Raw genomic sequence first — 19,891 nt, forward strand, 5'->3', positions numbered from 1 at the left:
TTCAAAACAAGTGTAGTACAATTCTGAAATGTTTATCATGATCAATATTAAAAACATGTAAACATTTTGGGTGATAAATTGGACTACCCACAAGGGGCGCGGCACCTCCCATATTAATTAATAAAAAAATTATCGTATATCTTGGAAACTGCTAAAGTTAGAATCTTACAATTTTGCACGAATAATTTTGGAACCACCTATGAGGGGAGCGGCACCTCCCATATTAATTAAATACAAAAGTTCGTTTATCTGAGAAACTAATAGAATTAAATTTTTCGAATTTTGCATCAAGAACTTTAATATTCATCTGAACATTTTTAAGAAAAAAGAGCGGACTTTCATCTGGGGGGGCTTGGATACCCCATATAAATAAAATTCGTATATCATTTACATTATAACATTTAGAGTATATCTTTTAGTGGGGTCTTGACATCTCCCATATGAATAAAATATGTTTATATATGAAAATATACAACTAGACTCATCAAATTTTGCATAATGGGGCCTTGGAACCACATATATAAATTTAATACAAAATTTCGTATATCTTTAAAACTGTTAGATAATTAAAATTTTTCATAGATAGATTGAAATTGGTGAACTTGCAATAATTTTCTTGACATCTCTCATTTGTAACATATTGTTAATCTGCAAAACTATTGTGGTTAGAATTTTCAAAATCTTAAGTAGGGTTTTTATTGTATATCCCAAGGCATAAGAATATGAAATATTTTTTAAGAATAAAAGTATATATTAAATTTTAGCAAGTAAGAAATAAATAGATCATTAATGTATCATTTTAGAATTTAAATGAAATATATTGTCATCAAGAGAAATTATAATAAACCTTTAAGAAAAATTGTATAATTTAGTAACTTAATATATATTTTGGTTATTATGTGTTTAATTTTGATTGCGGTAGCGAAGCACACGGGGTTTTAACTAGTTGTAAATAAAATTCACATAAGATTCCTCAAAAAGATGGGGTTTCCGTATTGCAGTTTTTGTTTATTATTTTGTTATAGTATGTATATAGTTTTACAACTCACTAAACATTTTTTCTAGCTCTAAATCCATTAATTTTCTATTATAACATTCCAATTCAAAATTACTTATTATTTTACTTAACATAAAATCAAAGAAACGTTAGATTTTATGTTAAGTAAAATATTAATGAATTCTTTTAGTTATATATGGCAATAAATTGGTTAAAATATTTACAAATTTAGACGTATCACTACTAAAAAAATCTAAAAATTGCCATTTAAATATATAGGAATGATAAAAATTTTAAATTTTGTAAAACAATACAGCAATATTAAAAAAATAACAAAAAACCTTAAAAAGCAAAATACTTTAATGACTAAACAAATAAACAATACGTTTACATTTTATCAAAAATCTCGTTAATTTTACTTTTTCCCTTGTTTTTTTATAACATATTTTATTGATCCATTACTATGGATAAGCTCTTCCATTCTAATATAATTTTTATATTAAAAAGATAGTGCATTTTTTAGGGAAATGCACTTCTTGAATGCATTTTTTAAATTGTTCTAACTGTTGAAAAAGATTTAAAAGTGCATAAATCGATTATTTGAATTTTTGTATGCTAAATCATGAATTCCATGAGAAATCAAATAAGAATTGACCTTTAATTTTTTGTAAACACATACTCTATTAGACATATCAACGTTAAATTCTTAAAAATTTAGAGAAACGCGATTTGTATTGCGATTTTAATTTGATCGAAAACTACAAAAAATCAAAAAGGTATAAAACTTTGAACCTGTATATCTTTGAGAGTTTATATCGGATTTTTTTGATTTAGAGCCCAATCTATTACTATGGATGAGCTCTTTCATTTCAATATATTTTTTTATTAAAAAGTTTAAGATAGTGCATTTTTTAAATAAATGCACTTTTTTAATGCATTTTTGAAATCGTTCTCCCTGTTTAAAATTTTTTAAAAGTGCATAAGTCGATTATTTGAAGCTTTTTATTCAAAATATAAAAATATTTTGTTGTGACGTTCATTACATCTATTTTTGCCGTTTTTTTAATGTTTTACATTGAAAATAAATGCTTTTTTGATGCAAGTGCATCTTGAGAGCATTTTCTAAATTGTTCTCCCTAATGAAAGTATTTTGAAATGTCATAAATCAAAACTTGCTATTTTGTATATGTATAATTTTTCGCGATATTATAAAAATTTTTTTTTAGTTTAGGTTAGTTCAAATTCCCATAAAATATATATAACTTTTTAATTTATATACATTTATCTATAATGCTCTTACAAGATATGTTAAACATGGAGTAAAATGTATAAAATGCACCCAATATGCATTTGCAATAAAAATGCATTTATCTTAACAAATATAATCTAGAATGATGTCAAAAATTGTCAGTTTTTCTGCGTTCTTTCCTGGAATTCACGAAATATAAAAATATTTTGTTGTGACGTGCTTTTTTGTCGATTTTTTAAAATGTTTTTACTATTTTTGGAAAATTTATAACATTATTGATATTTTATACATAAACAGAATTTAAAACTACTTAAAATATATTACTGATCTGAAAATTAAAAAGAATTAAAAACTACTTATAATATATTACTGATATGAATTGAGAATTTAAATTCGATTACAACTAAAGTACACTTTGGTAGAAATGAATTTTTAAATAATATTTTTTCAGATATCATTTCCGGAATGTTATTTTCGGAATAACGTCACTTCCAAAATATTTGGATCTAACTTCGATGAATGCCTGGCAGTGGTAAAGAAAGTGCTCCAGAGTTTCACTGCCCTCTCCACATACTCTACATACGTCTGAATCAGCACGTACAATTTTGCATAAATGTGCTCGTAATCCTGTGTGTCCACACAGAATACATATTTACTTCAGACTTGCTCATTTTGGGGAGCTTTTGTGTCTTGCTCCCATCAGGGTCACCCATAGGATTTTCGTGGTTCTACCCGCTGTTTCATTATTTAAAAAGGCCTTATGGGATTCTCTCAACCATATTTTTAGTACAGCTTTTGTTGCGTCGAATGGTTTTGCGTTTGTCAGGTTAACTGCCTCGAGTTCTCTTCCCTTTAAAGCTATTACATTCGCCCTTTCGTTACCGACTACTCCCGAGTGAGCCTTACCTCTGGGAGAGTATTCAGTAAAAGTTATTTTACAATCCAATACGGTATTAGATTTAGTTCTATCACCTGATATCGCCCTATTTGCCTTCTGGCTGTCGATAAATATATTAAGCGCTGTGGGCGCCATATTTATTCTAACCCAATCTATGAATTCCGTTATTGCTTGTACTTCTGCCTTGAAGATAATGTTATGATTTGGTAAACGGTGTTATATTTCTGCTTCTAGATCTTCAATATAGAACCCCAGCCCCACTTTATCCCCTAATTTAGAGCCATCTGTGTAACAACGGATTCCTACTGGTATTTGCTCCAATTTACGCTTGACCTAAACATACTATCTAGGATCAGCGTTTCAAAGTTATCGTCATATTCTGTGTCTGGTATACGACGAGGCACGTCCGATGATTGATCCCATGTCTCCAGTATACAATAATGACGTGGTCTATAACCGCTTTTGGTCAGTTCGCCTAAAGTAAAGAGCCGTTCGGCACCACTTACACTTATTGCACTTATTGCACTTCTTGACTAAAGAAGTCCACCAGATTGTTGAAGCATAAGCTAGAACTGGTCTAATTACACTTTTATAAGGCCAATTTATCGTAGTTCATAGTTCTCCAACATATCGCCCAGCACCGATGTGCCTTGTTGATCCTATCCGTTGTGTGGTGTCTCCTAAATACTTAACTTTGTCACTGGTAGCTTCTTGCCCAGGAAGCAAGGTTCGGTATTTCTTGTGAAAAGACAGTTTTCCATTTTTCAGGATTAACAATGAGCCCTCTCGGTTGAGCCCAGCTTAAGGCCATATTCAGAGCCTCCTCAGCTCTTCTACACAAGTAATTTGGATCCTTTTCCTTTTTCCAATATGCATTTGCAATAAAAATGCATTTATCTTAAGAAATATATTACGACGTCGTCTGTATAGCAAACAGGTCTAAGTCCCTCCTCGGTTAGGGTACGCTTAGGAGGCAATTAATCGTGGTAACCCAGAGTAAAGGTGACAAAATGCCACCCTGTGGTATACCGCGAAATACCTTTTTCTTGATAGTTATATCGTAGTCTTGCAGCTTATCCATTTGTTTCTTAGCATGTGGTTGACCCAGTTACCAGTCAAAATAAAACTGATCTAGCGATTGGATAAGAGTATCAGTGTGCACGTTACTAAAGGGGCCTTTGAAGTCAATGCATTAAAAACGTACAATAACATTCATACTACACCAATCTTAAAGTATACCAATCGACTCAGAGTCATTTTCTGAATCGAGTTGTATATATATATATGCTCTAAGACTCCATAAAGTTTATATATTCTGGGACCTCGTAAGATTCTAAGACGATCTAGCCGTGTCCGTCCGTCTGTCTGTTGTTGGCACGATAGCGTCCACAAAATAAGAGATATTGAGATGAAATTTTCCCAAAATATATTTTATTGATCGGAAATGTTTGGTATTGAAAATGGGCAAAATCGGTCAACGATTTCAGTAATTCTGCATTATGGCGGACATAGGACCATAATTGGCCCTACCCCCCCTATAAGGTCCCCCTTAGAAAATGACTAAAAAGCTTATTACTGGCTTAAAAATGGGAATATAGCGATGAAATTCGACACACATAAGTTTAATGCAAGCCAATATCTCTCAACCAAATTTTACGTATATCGGTCTATAATTGACCCTACCCCCCATATAAGGTCCCCTTCAGAAAATGAGTTTAACGCTCATTACGCTCTTAAAAATGAAAGTATAGCGATGACATTTGACATAAATTAGTTTTTTACTAGCCAAAACCTCTCTGTGAAATTTTATGTGGATCGGTCCATAATTGACCCCAGCCTCCATATAAGGTCCCCTTCAGAAAATGACTTTAACGCTCATTACTGGCATAAAAATAGGAATATAGCGATGAAATTTGACATAAGTAAGTTTCTTACTAGCCAAAACCTCTCTATGCAATTTTATGTGGATCGGTCCATAATTGAACCTGCCTCCTATATAAGGTCCCCTTCAGAAAATGACTTTAACGCTCATTACTGGCTTAAAAATTGGAATATAGCGATGAAATTCGACACACATAAGTTTCATGCAAGTCAATATCTCTCAACCAAATTTTATGTCTATCGGTCCATAATTGACCCTACCCCCCATATAAGGTCCCCTTCAGAAAATGAGTTTAACGCTCATTACTCTCTTAAAAATAAAAGTATAGCGATGAAATTTGACATAAGTAAGTTTCTTGCTAGCCAAAACCTCTCTATGAAATTTTATGTGGATCGGCCCATAATTGACCCTACCCCCCATATAAGGTCCCCTTCAGAAAATGACTTTAACGCTCATTACTGGCTTAAAAATACAAGTATAGCGATGAAATTTGACATAAGTAAGTTTCTTACGCCAACACCTCTCTACGAAATTTTATGTGGATCGGTCCATAATTGACCCTACACCCCATAAAAAGACTTCCCATAAACTTTCCTTAATGCTCATTACTGGCTCAAAAATAGGATTATAACAATGAAATTACACAGAAGTAAGATTTATACAAGTCAAAATTTACCAAATTTTATGTGGATCGGTCCATAATTGACCTTTCCCCCCACATAAGGCCCCCTTCAGAAAACGACTTTAACGTTAATTATGGGCGTAAAAATACGAATATATCCTAGGAACCAAACCTTTATATACGCTCATTACTGCCTTAAAAATACGAGTATAGCGATGAAATTTCACTGAAGTAAGTTTTTCACAAGCCAAAATCTCTTTACCAAATTTTATGTGGAACAGGCCTTAATTGACCCTACCCCCAACATGAGGTCCCTATCAGAAAAATACTTTAAAGCTCAATACTGGCTTAAAAATACTAGTAAATTTATGAAATTCAACATAAACTACTTTCTTGTAAGCTAATATCTCTATCCCTTCTATAGCAACCGAAATCTCTCTATTAAATTTTATGAGGATCAGTCCATAATAACACCACCCTATATAAATTCCGCCCCAGAAAACGACGCGAAAAATATGAATACCGCAAGGCAACTCGGCATAAAACAATTTTGATTTAAAATCTCTCTACCATATTTTGTGACTTTAATGCTCCTTAATGGCTTCAAAATACAAGTAGATCGATAAAATTTTAAACAAATAAGGAACTGAAATCTTCCTACAGAATTTTATGAGAACTGGTCCATATATGTATGTATAAATACCCCTACTCCCTATAAAAATTAGCACCGTCAATAGTAAAACCCCCATTAATGGACCTCTTTCAAATGTTACCCTGATCGATATATAATAATAAAATATTCAAAATATCAAAGTTCATTTATATGGCAGTGATTTGATGGTGGGTATAAAAGATTCGGCATAGCCGAATATAACACTCTTACTTGTTTGTATTAACATTACAGTATTTAGTTCTATTCTTTTTTTGATATTTAACCATTTTAGTGCATTTAACATCTCATCTATTGGAGTATATCTGTCACATTTAAGTATTGTACGCATTGCTTTATTTTGTAGTTTTTGGAGTCTATTTAATTGTTGTTCTGTACAGCATGTGTATAATATTGTTGATCCATATTCGAAATGTGGTTTTATAATAGTATTGTATATATTTATTGCTGTTAGTAAATTTATTTTATTTCGCATACTTTTGAAAAATCCAATTTTACTTCCTATTTTTTTGCATATATATTCGATATGGTTTTTTAATTTTAGCTCGTTATCTATTATGAAGCCTAGATATTTTATATTCTTATCTTTTTATATTATTTCGTCGTTAATTTTAAAAACTTTGTCATTTTCCATATTTTAGTCTTACTTCATTTAATTTTAACTTATTCATTTTTAACCATTTATTAATATTGTCTATGTCTGCTTGTAAGTTATTGTTGCATATCTCTTCTGTTTCTGCTTCCGTAAATATTAGAGTGTCATCTGCATATAATACAATTTCACATTTTTCCAATACGTTTTGCATATCGTTTATGTATATAATAAATAAAAATGCACCGAGTATTGATCCTTGAGGTACACCGAATCCATTTTCAATGTCAGTTGATTTTATGTTGTTCACTTTTGTTATCTGCCTACGATTATTTAGATATGACTGAAACCATTTTAGTTCATTTTCTTGTATACCGTATTTATATAATTTTCTTAGTAATATCTCTCTGTCTATTGTTTCAAATGCTCTTTTAAAGTCTAGGAAAATTGACAAAATTTTGTTATTATTTTTTGTATATTTCCATCTATTTATTACATAGTTGACAGCTGTTTCGCAAGAATATTTTTTTCTAAAACCCGATTGGTATTTTGAAAAAAGTTTATGTTGTTCCATGTATTCATTTAACTGATCCTTTACAACTTTTTCAATAATTTTTTCACACGTTTTTAGGGAGTTTATTGGTCTAAATTCTTCACACATTGTCGTATTATTAACCTTTTCTATAGGTGTAATCATCGATTCTTTCCAATTGTTAGGGAATATTCCATACTTTAATGAGTTATTTATTATTCTTAACATAATTTTTCCTGTTGTGTCCCAATTGTCTAATATAATGTTGATTGATATTTTACAATAGTTATGTTTTTTCTTAATACTCTTACATATACATTTTAACTCTTGTAAATCTATTGCACGAAATTTAAACTTAGTTTGTACGTCTTTTATCTTATTTTCATATTGCACATATTCAATGGTATTGATAATTTTCCTAATACTATTCACAAAGTAATTATTAAAATTTATAGCAATTTGCATACTATCCTTATATTCTAATTGGTTAAATATCACAGTTTTTATCACGTGTTTTGGTTTCCTTAAGACTAATTCTTTTATTTTATACCACATTTCTTTTTGGTTATTTGTATTACATATCCTATTATTTATATAATTATTTTTTTCATTTTCAATTTTAACTTTATATTTATTTCTTATTTCTTTATAAATATTCCAGGCTTCATTTGTATTTTCATTAATTGCTCTATGATATTTAACAATTTTCTCATTTTTTAAATTTCTAAGTTCGTAATTAAATCAGTTGTTTTTATTTGAATATAATATTTTCTTTTTAATAGTGAATTTTTGTACTGTTTTTTCTAGGCAATTGTCAAAGTTTAAAACATATTCATCTATATTGCTTATTTCATCACAATGTCTTATTGCACTTATGTCGCTATATTGTAATATTGCACTTACATCAGTTAATACATTTTTTTATTATTTCTTTGTTACATTCTTTGCTCTTATGATTTCCATGACATTTATAACATATTTCTTCATTTTTACATTCCGATGATTTGTGGTTATATCCTTGGCATTTATAACATTGTATTGTACTAGTACCATCAAATATCCTACATCTTTCCCAACCAACATTAATTTTTTGTACTGCCATAATTTTTACATATGTTTCATTGTCTATTTTAATTTTTGCGTTATATATTGTTTTATTAAATCTTTTTGTTTCAAATATTTTTATTAATTCTATTTTACTATCTCTTAAAATTTCATTTTGTTTTATCAATTTATCAATTATTTCGTTTTCTTGAATTTTAAAATGCATATCTGTTATTATTATTTGCATTTCTATTTGCTTTGGTACGGTCACTTCATAGTTTTCGCTTATTTTTTCTTGAATTGCATCAATAATTTTATTCCTTTCTTCATTACTCTCACTTTGAATTAACAATGAACCATTTTTTTATTTTCTATATTAGTTATTTTAAAATTTACTGGGTCTATTCTTTCCGTTATAATGTAATATGTAATAGTGAACTAATTTGTATGGAGGAAGAAAAAGGTGTCAATGTTCCAAACTAAAATTAAAGTTTAGTTCACAATTTTAATTGATAAATTTGGATGTTTTCAAAAGCATATTTGGTATTTTTATGTAACAGCAAATGTTCCCGAAATTTTCTTAATTTTCGGTTCATTTTTTTTATATTGCAACACATGAATTTAATATAACGGTTCCATATGTATAGACTTTTTATAAGAAAAATGACAAATTATGGGCTGAGACGAAAATTTTTTGGTATATGGGGCATTTCAGGTCAAGTGATCCAACTTTTGAAATCGATGTTTTCCGATCGCGATGAAATTTGCACCATAGTTAGTTCTATTGGATAGTAATACAGACACAATTTTTCAACAAGATCGCTCGTGAACTTGCTATGACATTCATTGACATTTTGGCCATGCAGGTGTTTTTTCTCATCCATGTAACTTATTACCTATTGTTCTTAGCAAAATGTGTCCCAAATAGTTTAGATAGCTATTTATGCAATCTTTCGAAAACAAATTAAAAAAATTTAATAAAATATTTTTGATTTTTTTTAAATCAAAAACATTTTTGACTTTTTTTCAAAATGGGCCCTTTTTATTTTTTTTTAAGAAAGCTTAAGTCTTTTCCATAGCGACCTATATGGTCGCTTAGTGGGATGCGAGTGGGATATCTATCAAAAAAAAATGTTTTGTAACTCAAGATTTAAAATTTTTGAATTTTTTTGCAAAATCAAAAACTTTGTTGATTTTTTGTAAAAAAATGGACCCATTTTTTATTTTTGCTCAGAAGAAAGCTTATGTGTTTTCCTTTAACAGCCTTCTTGTTTCTTAGTGGGATGCGAGTGGGATATCTATAAAAAAATGTTTTGTAACTCAAGACATACAATTTTGTACTTTTTTTTTAAACATCAAAAACCTATTTGACTTTTTTTCCAAAATGGACTCTTTTTATACCCTACACCACTATAGTGGGGAGGGTATTATACGTTTGTGCTGATGTTTGTAACATACAAAAATATTGGTTCAATACCCACCTTAAAGTATATCGATCGATTCAGAATCATTTTTTGAGTCGATTCAAATTTCGGCCCCAAACGCATAAAACTATTTTGAGTGAAATATTGAAAAACGCTTTTTTAAAAACTTTGTTTTATGAACAACTTTAGAGCAAAACATGTTATACACCAAAATGTAAGGAATTCGAATAGCTATAACGTCCAATACAACACTCTTTCGGTCCAAAACTAAAAACAAACATTTTGAGCGAAATGTTAACTTTAGAGCAAAACATATTACACACCAAGATGTAGGGAATTTGACTAGCTACATCGTCCAATACATCAGCCAATCTCAGAAGTCAGAAGTCCAAAATTCGGCCAGCAAACTCAAAAAAAAAAAAAAAATTTTTTGAGTGAAGTTTGAAAAACGCTTTTTTAAAAATTTTGTTTTATGAAAAACTTTAGAGCAAAACATTTTTACACCCAATATGTAGGGAATTAGACTAGCTACAACGTCCAATTCAATAACCATCGTTAGAAGTCCAAAATTCGGCCACAAACTCTAAAAGCAATTGTAAGTGAAATATTGAAAAACACTATTTTAAAAACTTTGTGTTATGAAAAATTTTAGAGCAAAAGATATTATACACCAATATGTAGGGAATTGGACTAGCTACAACGGCCAATTCAACAACCTTCGTCAGAGGTCCAAAAATTCGGCCCCAAGCTCAAAAGCAAAAGTAAGTGAAATATTGAAAAACACTTTTTAAAAACTTTGTTCTACGAAAAACTTTAGAGCAAAACATTTTGCACAGGAAAATATAGGAAATTGGACTAGCTAACAACATCCAATACAATAATCTTTGTCAGAAGTCCAATATTCGGCCCAACTCAAAAAACAATTTTGAGTGAAATATTAAAAAAAACTTATTTATGAAAAACTTTAGAGCAAAACATATTATACACTAAATACAGAGAATTGACTAGCTACAACTAGCTATGCCGAATATTTTAATAATTTTTTTTTTGTTTTTGGTAAACAGCTGTTTGTTTGTAATTTCCAGAAATGGACGTTATAAATAATCTAAAGGAAACCTTGTATGGTCAGTAGGGTAAATTATGGACCGATCCTTCCTAAATTTGTTGAGAGATTTTGGCTACCATAAAACTATTGTGTGTCATTCATATTTTTAGGCCAGTACTGAGCACTATAGTATTTTGCAGAGGGGGACCTTATATGGGGGAAGGGTCATTTATGGGCCGATGCAGCAAAAAATGTTACGTGTGCCGCATTTCATCGCTTCACTCGTATTTTTAAGAAATCAGTGTAAAAGTCATTTTTAAAATGGGACCTTATATGGGGGGTAGAGTCATTTATGGGCCTATCCTAAGAAAAATTGGTAGAAAGTCATTTTCTGAAGGGGACCTTATATGGGGGTAGGGCCGATCCTAAAAAAATTGGTTGAGAGGTTTTGGTTCGTAAGAAACTTATTTATACCGAATTTAATCGCTATATTCGCATTTTTGGGCCAGTAATGAGTGTAAAAGTCATTTTTGAAGGGGACATTATATGGTGGGTACGATCAGTTAAGGACTGATTCTCAAAAAATTTTGTAGAAAAATTTTGGCTCATATGAATCTTATTTATGTCGAGTGGACCAGGAGGTCCACTTGTATTGGGTCTATTCCAAAAAGTGGAAGTCGAATGGGCCATTTGCAATACAAACTAAATTTAGCAATAGGGAATATCAATATGATTATTTAGGATAAAAAGTGGGAGGACTAGCGTGGCGTGGCGCCTCCCATATTAATTAAATACAAAAATTCGTTTATCTTGGAAACTATTACAGTTAGAATTTTGCACGAATAACTGTAATATCATTGTAAACATTTTGGGTAATAAATTGGCAGACTACCTATTAGGGGAGCGGCACCTCCCATATTAATTAAATACAATAATTTATTTTTCTTGAAGTAATATAACAGTTAGAGTCCTCAAATTTTGTCGGAGCCACTTTAGTGTCAATATGATTATGCACACACCCTCTAACGCGGACTGCGTTAGAGGGTGTGTGCGCCTCCTATGTAAATTAAATACAAAAATTCGTTTTCTTGGAAACTATTACAGTTAGAATCTTAAAATTGCACGAATAACTTTAACATCCATGTAAAAAGTTTGAGCAATAAATTGGCGGACTACCCATGAGGGGAACAGTACCTCCCATATTAATTAAATACAAAAATTTGTGTTCCTTTACGTAATAGAACAGTTAGAGTCCTCAAATTTTGTCGGAGCCACTTTATTGTCAATATGATTATTTTGGATAAAAAGTGGGTAGACTAGCGTTAGGGGGCGTGGCACCTCCCATATAAATTAAATACAGAAACTCGTTTATCTGGGAAACTAATACAACAAAATTCTTAAAATTTTGCACGAATAACTTTAATATTCATATGAAAATTTTTAAGAAAAAAGAGTGAACTTTTATCTGTTATGAATAAAATAGAAAAATTCGTATATCTGTGAAACTATTAGAGCTAGAATCTTTAAATTTTACTTGAAAAATTTTGAAATTCTTCTGAACTTTTAGAGTATACCGAGCGATCTTTTAATGTGGACTTGATATCTCCCATATGAATAAAATACAAATATTGTATATCTTGAAAAATATAGAACTAGATTCATCAAATTTTGCATAAATTACTTTAATATTCAACTGAACATTTTGGACGAAAAAGGTCGGACTTTCATCAGTGGAACTTATGAAAAATAATCTACATTTTTACATTACAACTATACATTCATACCCTGCCAAAAAATTTGAGTTTAATTTTTGATACATGAACTAAGAAGTCACTATAAAGGCTCAATTTTATGTTTCTCAGTGCTAAGTTAAAAAATTTACAAAAACAAAATACATTAATTTCAAACTTCGATCATAAATTTGTTAAATTTTAGTGCGTTTTAATATATCAAAAGGAAAATTAAATTATAATTGGTAGATAGAATAAAAATTTCAAAAAAAAATTTCAAAATTCAGAAGGAAAAGTGTTTGCACATTTTAGTAAATATATTTATTTCATTGTGATTAGTTGTGTGATTCATTGTGAAATTTAGATTTTGTAAAAAATTTATAGTTTAATATGTAATAAGCATTAGTGAGGGATTAGTGAGTGTAAAACCAGGATCGGCAGACATATACTACATTTTGCACTTGTATAAGCGAAAGAGCGAAAAAACAAGAAATGAGAAAATGCATGTATGGAAAACTGAAATTTAGAAATAATATTAATGTAACACAAAACTAATATTTTTTAATTTAAGAGTAGCATATATTTTTTGCCCTATTTTGCACATATTTATTTTAAATATTAAAATATATGTATATAAAAACATATATACATATTATAATTTGCAAATTATGTTGAAAGAAAAAACATTTTAAAGAATTGATAATTCTTTACACTTAACACTCCAGTCTTTATTGTTGTGGAAAACTTGAAATTTATTACTTTTACGCACTTTTATGTTATAAAAAAGTGACTTGAAACTGAAACGAAATCGACACATAATGTATGTATTAAACAGGAGGAACAGTTTCTTCAAACGGTGTCACTTTTCATTTACTCTGATTATATCAAATTAGATTGTTTTAAAATTTAAGCTGTAACGTTATGGTTACTATTTGGATAGAAATTGTTGGCAGGGTACTTGTTTGTATTAAAGTACTCACTTACTTTTTTGTGTAATACACTATGGTATAAAAGATTCGGCACAGCCGAATATAGAACTCTCGTTCATTAATTATATCTATATAGGGATAAAACTCGACAATAATATTGTTTATATACATATGGGGCATTTCACGTCAAGTGAACCAACTTTTGAAATAGATGTCTTCCGATGAAATTTGCACCATAGTTAGTTCTATTGGACAGTAATTCAGACACAATTTTTCAAAAAGATCGCTCGTGAACTTTCTAAGTTAGAGGCGTTCAAAATTTGACATTTTGGACATGCAGGTGTTTTTTCTCATCCATGTAACTTATTACCTATTGTTCTTAGCAAAATGTGTCCCAAATAGTTTAGATAGTTATTTATGCAATCTTTCGAAAAAAAAAATTAAAAAAATTTAATAATATTTTTGATTTTTTTTTAATTCAAAAACATTTTTGACTTTTTTTTCAAAATGGGCCCTTTTTATTTTTTTAAGAAAGCTTAAGTCTTTTCCTATATGGTCGCTTAGTGGGATGCGAGTGGGATATATATCAAAAAAATATTTTGTAACTCAAGAATTAATTTTTTTTTTGCTCAGAAGAAAGCTTATGTGTTTTCCTTTAACACCCTTTTTGTCGCTTACTGGGATGCGAGTGGGATATCTATAAAAAATTTAATCAACTCTTTTGATCGAGAATGTATTGAGGAGTTAAAATTTGAATCTTGGCTTCAGACTGAAAGATGCACACTGAAAACCATAATTTTAAATCTGGATGATTTTGTGGAAGAACTGTGTAGAGGATTGCTAAATTTGAGAACCCATGACTTTTTAGTCAAAGAGCAGTGGTCATTCTTCAAGGACATGAAAACACAATGAAAATCGCGTGCGCTGAAAACTACCTCTAGGATTGACTAAAAAAGCCACAAGATACAAACCTCAGACAAATTTTGGGGGTGGTAAATTAATAGCGGTCGGCCTCATATTGCACCCCTCCAGTGGCTATTATCGGTCAGTTGTTGTGGTTTTTATTTTTAAGATTTTAGAAATACTTACACACAAATATGAAAAAAATCAATTTAAAAACATTTGTTTTTAGTTACAAAACATTTATTTTGATAGATATCCTACTCGCATCCCACTAAGCGACCAAAAGGGTTTTAAAGGAAAAGACCTAAGCTTTCTTTTGATAAAAAAAATAAATAAACAAGTAGGAAAGTATAGTCGGGCATGGCCGACCATATGATACCCTACACCATGAGTATATTTTTACAATTTTTACTTTTATAAAATTTTTATTTTTTGTAAAGAAACTTTCATCCCACTAAGCGACCATAGGTCGTTTAGGAAAAGACTTAAGCTTTCTTAAAATAAATTAAAAAAAAAATAAAAAAGGCCCATTTTGAAAAAAAGTCAAAAATGTTTTTGATTTAAAAAAAAAATCAAAAATATTTTATTAAATTTTTTTAATTTTTTTTCGAAAGATTGCATAAATAGCACATTTTGCTAAGAACAATAGGTAATAAGTTACATGGATGAGAAAAAACACCTGCATGGCCAAAATGTCAAATATTGACCGCCACTAACTTAGAAAGTTCACGAGCGATCTTGTTAAAAAATTGTGTCTGAATTACTATCCAATAGAACTAACTATGGTTCATAGCGATCGGAAGACATTGATTGAAAAGTTGGTTCACTTGACGTGAAATGCCCCATTTATAAAAAACAAGAATTTTAAAAACCAAAAATAAATTACAATATTGTTCGAAACAGTGATGGTCATTGAGATGCACTTTCTTTGAAATGGTTAAGTAGAAAATTAACCAATCATGAGATAGGGCTCTCAAGCATATATCATATTGTTGTCTGTAACATGTACCGTTATATATATTATATTTTTTTGAGATAACGGTGCTTTTGTTAAAAAAGTCTATATTAGAAAACATAATTTTTCTCCCTGGGTTAATATTGTATGGCATATAACATATCAGTGACCTTAATGTCGAATAATCATATCCATAATGCATATAAATAATTAATCGAGATATAAAGCACAAAAATATATGTGTGTTGACCTGCAATTATGTCTGCCTGCTACTAGAAATTGCAAACACGAGTTGCAATTTTTATATTAATACGAATATATATGACTGCAATTTCAGTAGCAAAGTGATACAAAAATGATAAAGTTTCATATTTATTTTATAGTCATATAGAAGAGAGGTGGTGCTAGTGCTGCATATTTAAACGCTGAGTATAACAAGTAGTCCGACTCTTTGACAGCAGTACCTAACTCTAAGCATGTGTTAGTGAAAAAGTACCTAACTCTAAATATGTGTTAGTAACAAAAATGTATATGTATTGTTGCATTCTAAACATACAGAGTTTTATAAAAAAGTTACAATTTTAAATTTTTTCGAATTTTCAATACCAAAAATTGAAGCTCAGTTTGTAAATTAAAATTCAACAACAACAAAAATTAAATGTCAACAATTTCAAATTTGACTATCTCGTTTTAATCCACTCCAGAGTCAAACAATTTCTACTTCAGAGTGTTGATTATTTTTACTATTTAGTTAACATAAAAATGTTAAAGCTATCATGATAAATGTTAATTAAAAAGAAAACATTTGTCAAATTTTTTTTTAATTTTTTAAAAAAGTTAGTTAAACTTTTTTATTTATTTATTTGGTCCATAGATTAATATAAATCCTTACAGACTAAAGTTAAATACAAATTTTAGAAATTTAAATGCAAAACAATTTTTCTTTTTACAATAGCATTACTTTCCGAATAATCTTTTAAATGATAACATTTGTTAAAATTTTTACATATGTGGCGAAAGGAGTTGTTGTTAGCATACACGGAGCTGTACTATATTATTTTCAACGGTTGAAAGTTACGGGTTGATCGATATTAAACTTTATTAGATTAAGTCTGATTTCATATGATGGTAGCACGAGCCAGCCATGACCACGTAAACAAAAAAATAAGAATTGCTTTTGAACAGTTTCAATACTATTTGAATGTATATTATAACAGGGATCCAAAATAATTAATCCATATTCAAGAATAAGACGAACCAAAGATGTATAAAGATGTTTGGTAATGTATGGGCCAGAAAATTCTTTCGACCATCGTTTCATAAATCCGAGAACACCATTCGCTTTATTGACAGTTAATGCAATGTGATCACGGAAATTAAATCTATGATCTAGTAATATTCAAAGATCTTTAATATTGTGGAATTGTTCCAAAGACAATTCATTTATAAAATAGTTGGTGTCGTAATTTCTTACTCTAAAAATGACATGTGTTTATATTTTTTTATATTTGAATCCATAAGGTTTATTTTACACCATTGAGAAAGTTTATCGATGTCGGATTGAAGTAAGTGTTGACTGCTAGAGTTTCGAATCGTTTTTAGAATTTGACATCGTCAGCGTACATTGATACTTTGAAATGAGAAATACCATTAGGGATGTCATTTATAAATAAAGTAAATAGTATGGGACCTAAATGACTTCCCTGGGGAATACCAGATGGGACCTCAATAACTTTGGAAGTGGCATCTCTAAATTTAACTTGTTGCGTTCTATTGAATAAATGGGAAAACAACCACTTTAAAGCTGCAAAGCTAAATCCCATTAACGATAATTTATTAAGTAGCATATTATGGTTCACTCAGTCAAATGCTTTACTTAAATCTGTTTGTAGCTTATTTACTAAGTTAGTTAAAAAAGAATCACATTTGAATATATTTTTCTAATGATGGATGATGCCTATTTTGCAGAAAAGGGGTTTGGTTGATCCAAAGGGACTTTGACACATACATAGGACAAGTTGAACACTATTTTCGAGGGAAAGATTGCAAAGGAATAGTGCTGGACAGGTTAGCCATTGTTTACGGCAAGCTGTTCATGAAAGAGCATGGGTGATTGCAGGAGGAATTGGGAAATTTGTAAACATTAAGCTTAATTCAAAACTGGGAAATGTAAAAAAATACTTGGGAGAAAATGAGCAGTGGATTCCATTCCTTTAATTGCGAAATGCTAAAGGAGTATGTTTGTGTAATAAGTGTTAAGTGGTTAGACTGTTAAATATTAACAACTGGAGGATTAAGTAAATTCGAATTGGAAATCTCCCACAAAAATAAGATTTCCCAATGTCGTAGGAGATTCTCTCAGAAAATATTCAATAATTTTTTTCTGGAGGTGGTACGAAACTTAAAAGTTAAACTAGTTTCATATTATCTTTACAGACAATTTTTTTCTTTTTCTTTTGATATATTGTCAACTATTGACCAATGTTATTAGAATTTTTGTAAATGAAAATGGTTAACATCGGTCCATTATTTCACCTATCCCCCATACAAGTGAACCTTCCAAATAGGGCTTTTAATTTCACAATTATGTTTACTCCGGACTCAACATGCTTCACTTCATGTTTTTAGATTCTGTATTATTGGAAATTAAAATAAGTACCTTTTGAAAAATGAAAAGTTTTCATTCATAGGTTTTTACCTAATTCCGACTCTACATATATAATTTTATGTTTCTAGGTTCATTATTAGCAAAATTAAAAAGTTCCTTTTGAGAAATGAACATACGACTACGCCGAATCTTATATACCCACCATCAAACCGTATGCCGTTAATGGAATGCTCCCCTATAAACAGTAATGAGCGTTAAATTATTTTCCTGAAGGGACCTTTTATGGGGAAGGGTTAATTATGGCCGACTCTCATAAAACTCGGTAGACAGATAGTCATATATACTCGTACTTTTAAGCAAATTTTTAATTGGGGTTAATTATGGACCGATCTTCATGAAATTGTGTAAATATATTTTTGCTCGTAAGAAACTACTTATATCGAATTTCAGCGCTAAACTCGAATTCCCAAGTTAGTAATGGACGTTAAAGTCATTTTTTGGACGGGACCATATATGAGGGGTAGGGTCAAATTTGTAAAGATAATTTGACTCAAATAAGACTTAATTGTGTCGAATTTCTTTGCTATACTCGCATTTTTAAAATAGATATGACTGTTAAGGCTGTATTTCGGGGGCCATTTGTATGGAGCGATGCGAAAACGTGGACCGATATTGTCCATTTTTAATACTAAACAAACCCAATCTATAAGAAATATTTATGGAAATGTTCAACTCTCTAGCTCTTTTTGTTCGGACTCTATCGTGCTTTCAACAGACAGACATTGCTAAATCGTTTTAGAATTTATTATGGAACCAGAATATATATGGGACTTTGATCAATAATTCGATATGTTACAAACAGAATGACAAAACCCACATCTTTTTTGATGGTGGGTATAAAAGCGCCGAAATGTCTAATTTTAATAAGACGCATAAAGTCGCCTTTTCGAAAATATAATAAGTCTTTTCCTTTCCACCTACTAATTACTAAAAACGTCATTAACATAATAAGTACAAAAATCTATGATTGTTTTTCGACCAAATCTATAACTTCTTAAAAATAGAAATTAAACTAAACCCCAGAACTGGCAGTGACAATTTATTTTAATTTTTTTGTTAAGTTATGTGAACTCTGAATATTTTAACAAAAATTGAGATTTTTTATCCATGCTCAGACAGAAATTGCAAAAAACAAAATACATAATCATAAGGTAAATTTTGTTATTGTTATTTTTGATTATAAAAGCAAAGCTGGGAAGAGCAGCATTAATATGTTGTTACTAGCTCGCCGCTCTCTACTTCGTTAGCGATACATTTTTGGTTTTAATTAAACTTTAAAAACCACAATTTTAACGATTTTCTAAAGTTCGATTTTTAGTTAATTTCGACAAAACATGTGCTATTTATACCCTACACTACCATAGTGAGGATGGTATTATACGTTTGTGCTGATGTTTGTATCTCACAAAATATTGGTCCACCTTAAAGTATACCGATCGACTCAGAATCACTTATTATCGAATCAAGATATTTATACATTGTTTTAAAAAACTAGTTATAGTACACATGTTTTTCGATCAGTCCACAAGTGGTCATAGCTCCCATGCAAGGTCCCTTCCCGAAAATTACTTACAGGCCCATAACTTTTTAGCTAAGTAAGATATTTATACAAAACTTGCTACAAATATTTTTTTATATGCAGAAATGTTACCGTAATTTTTTTCTGAGTGGTTCATTTTATGACATAGATTCCACGCAAGGTCCAATCTCGAAAATTACATCAACACCCATAAATCATTACCTAATTAAGA

The 19,891-nt window shown here is 30.0% G+C and overlaps 1 protein-coding gene across 1 annotated transcript in view; it reads right to left on the reverse strand.

The window, feature by feature from the left end:
• Window positions 1–19,891, reverse strand: part of LOC111690106 (thyroid transcription factor 1-like) — a 250,405-nt gene that overhangs the window by 197,288 nt on the left and 33,226 nt on the right. The gene's annotated exons all lie outside the window — the stretch shown is intronic.

Source organism: Lucilia cuprina, chromosome 4, assembly GCF_022045245.1.
Source record: "Lucilia cuprina isolate Lc7/37 chromosome 4, ASM2204524v1, whole genome shotgun sequence".
Classification (NCBI taxonomy): domain Eukaryota; kingdom Metazoa; phylum Arthropoda; class Insecta; order Diptera; family Calliphoridae; genus Lucilia; species Lucilia cuprina.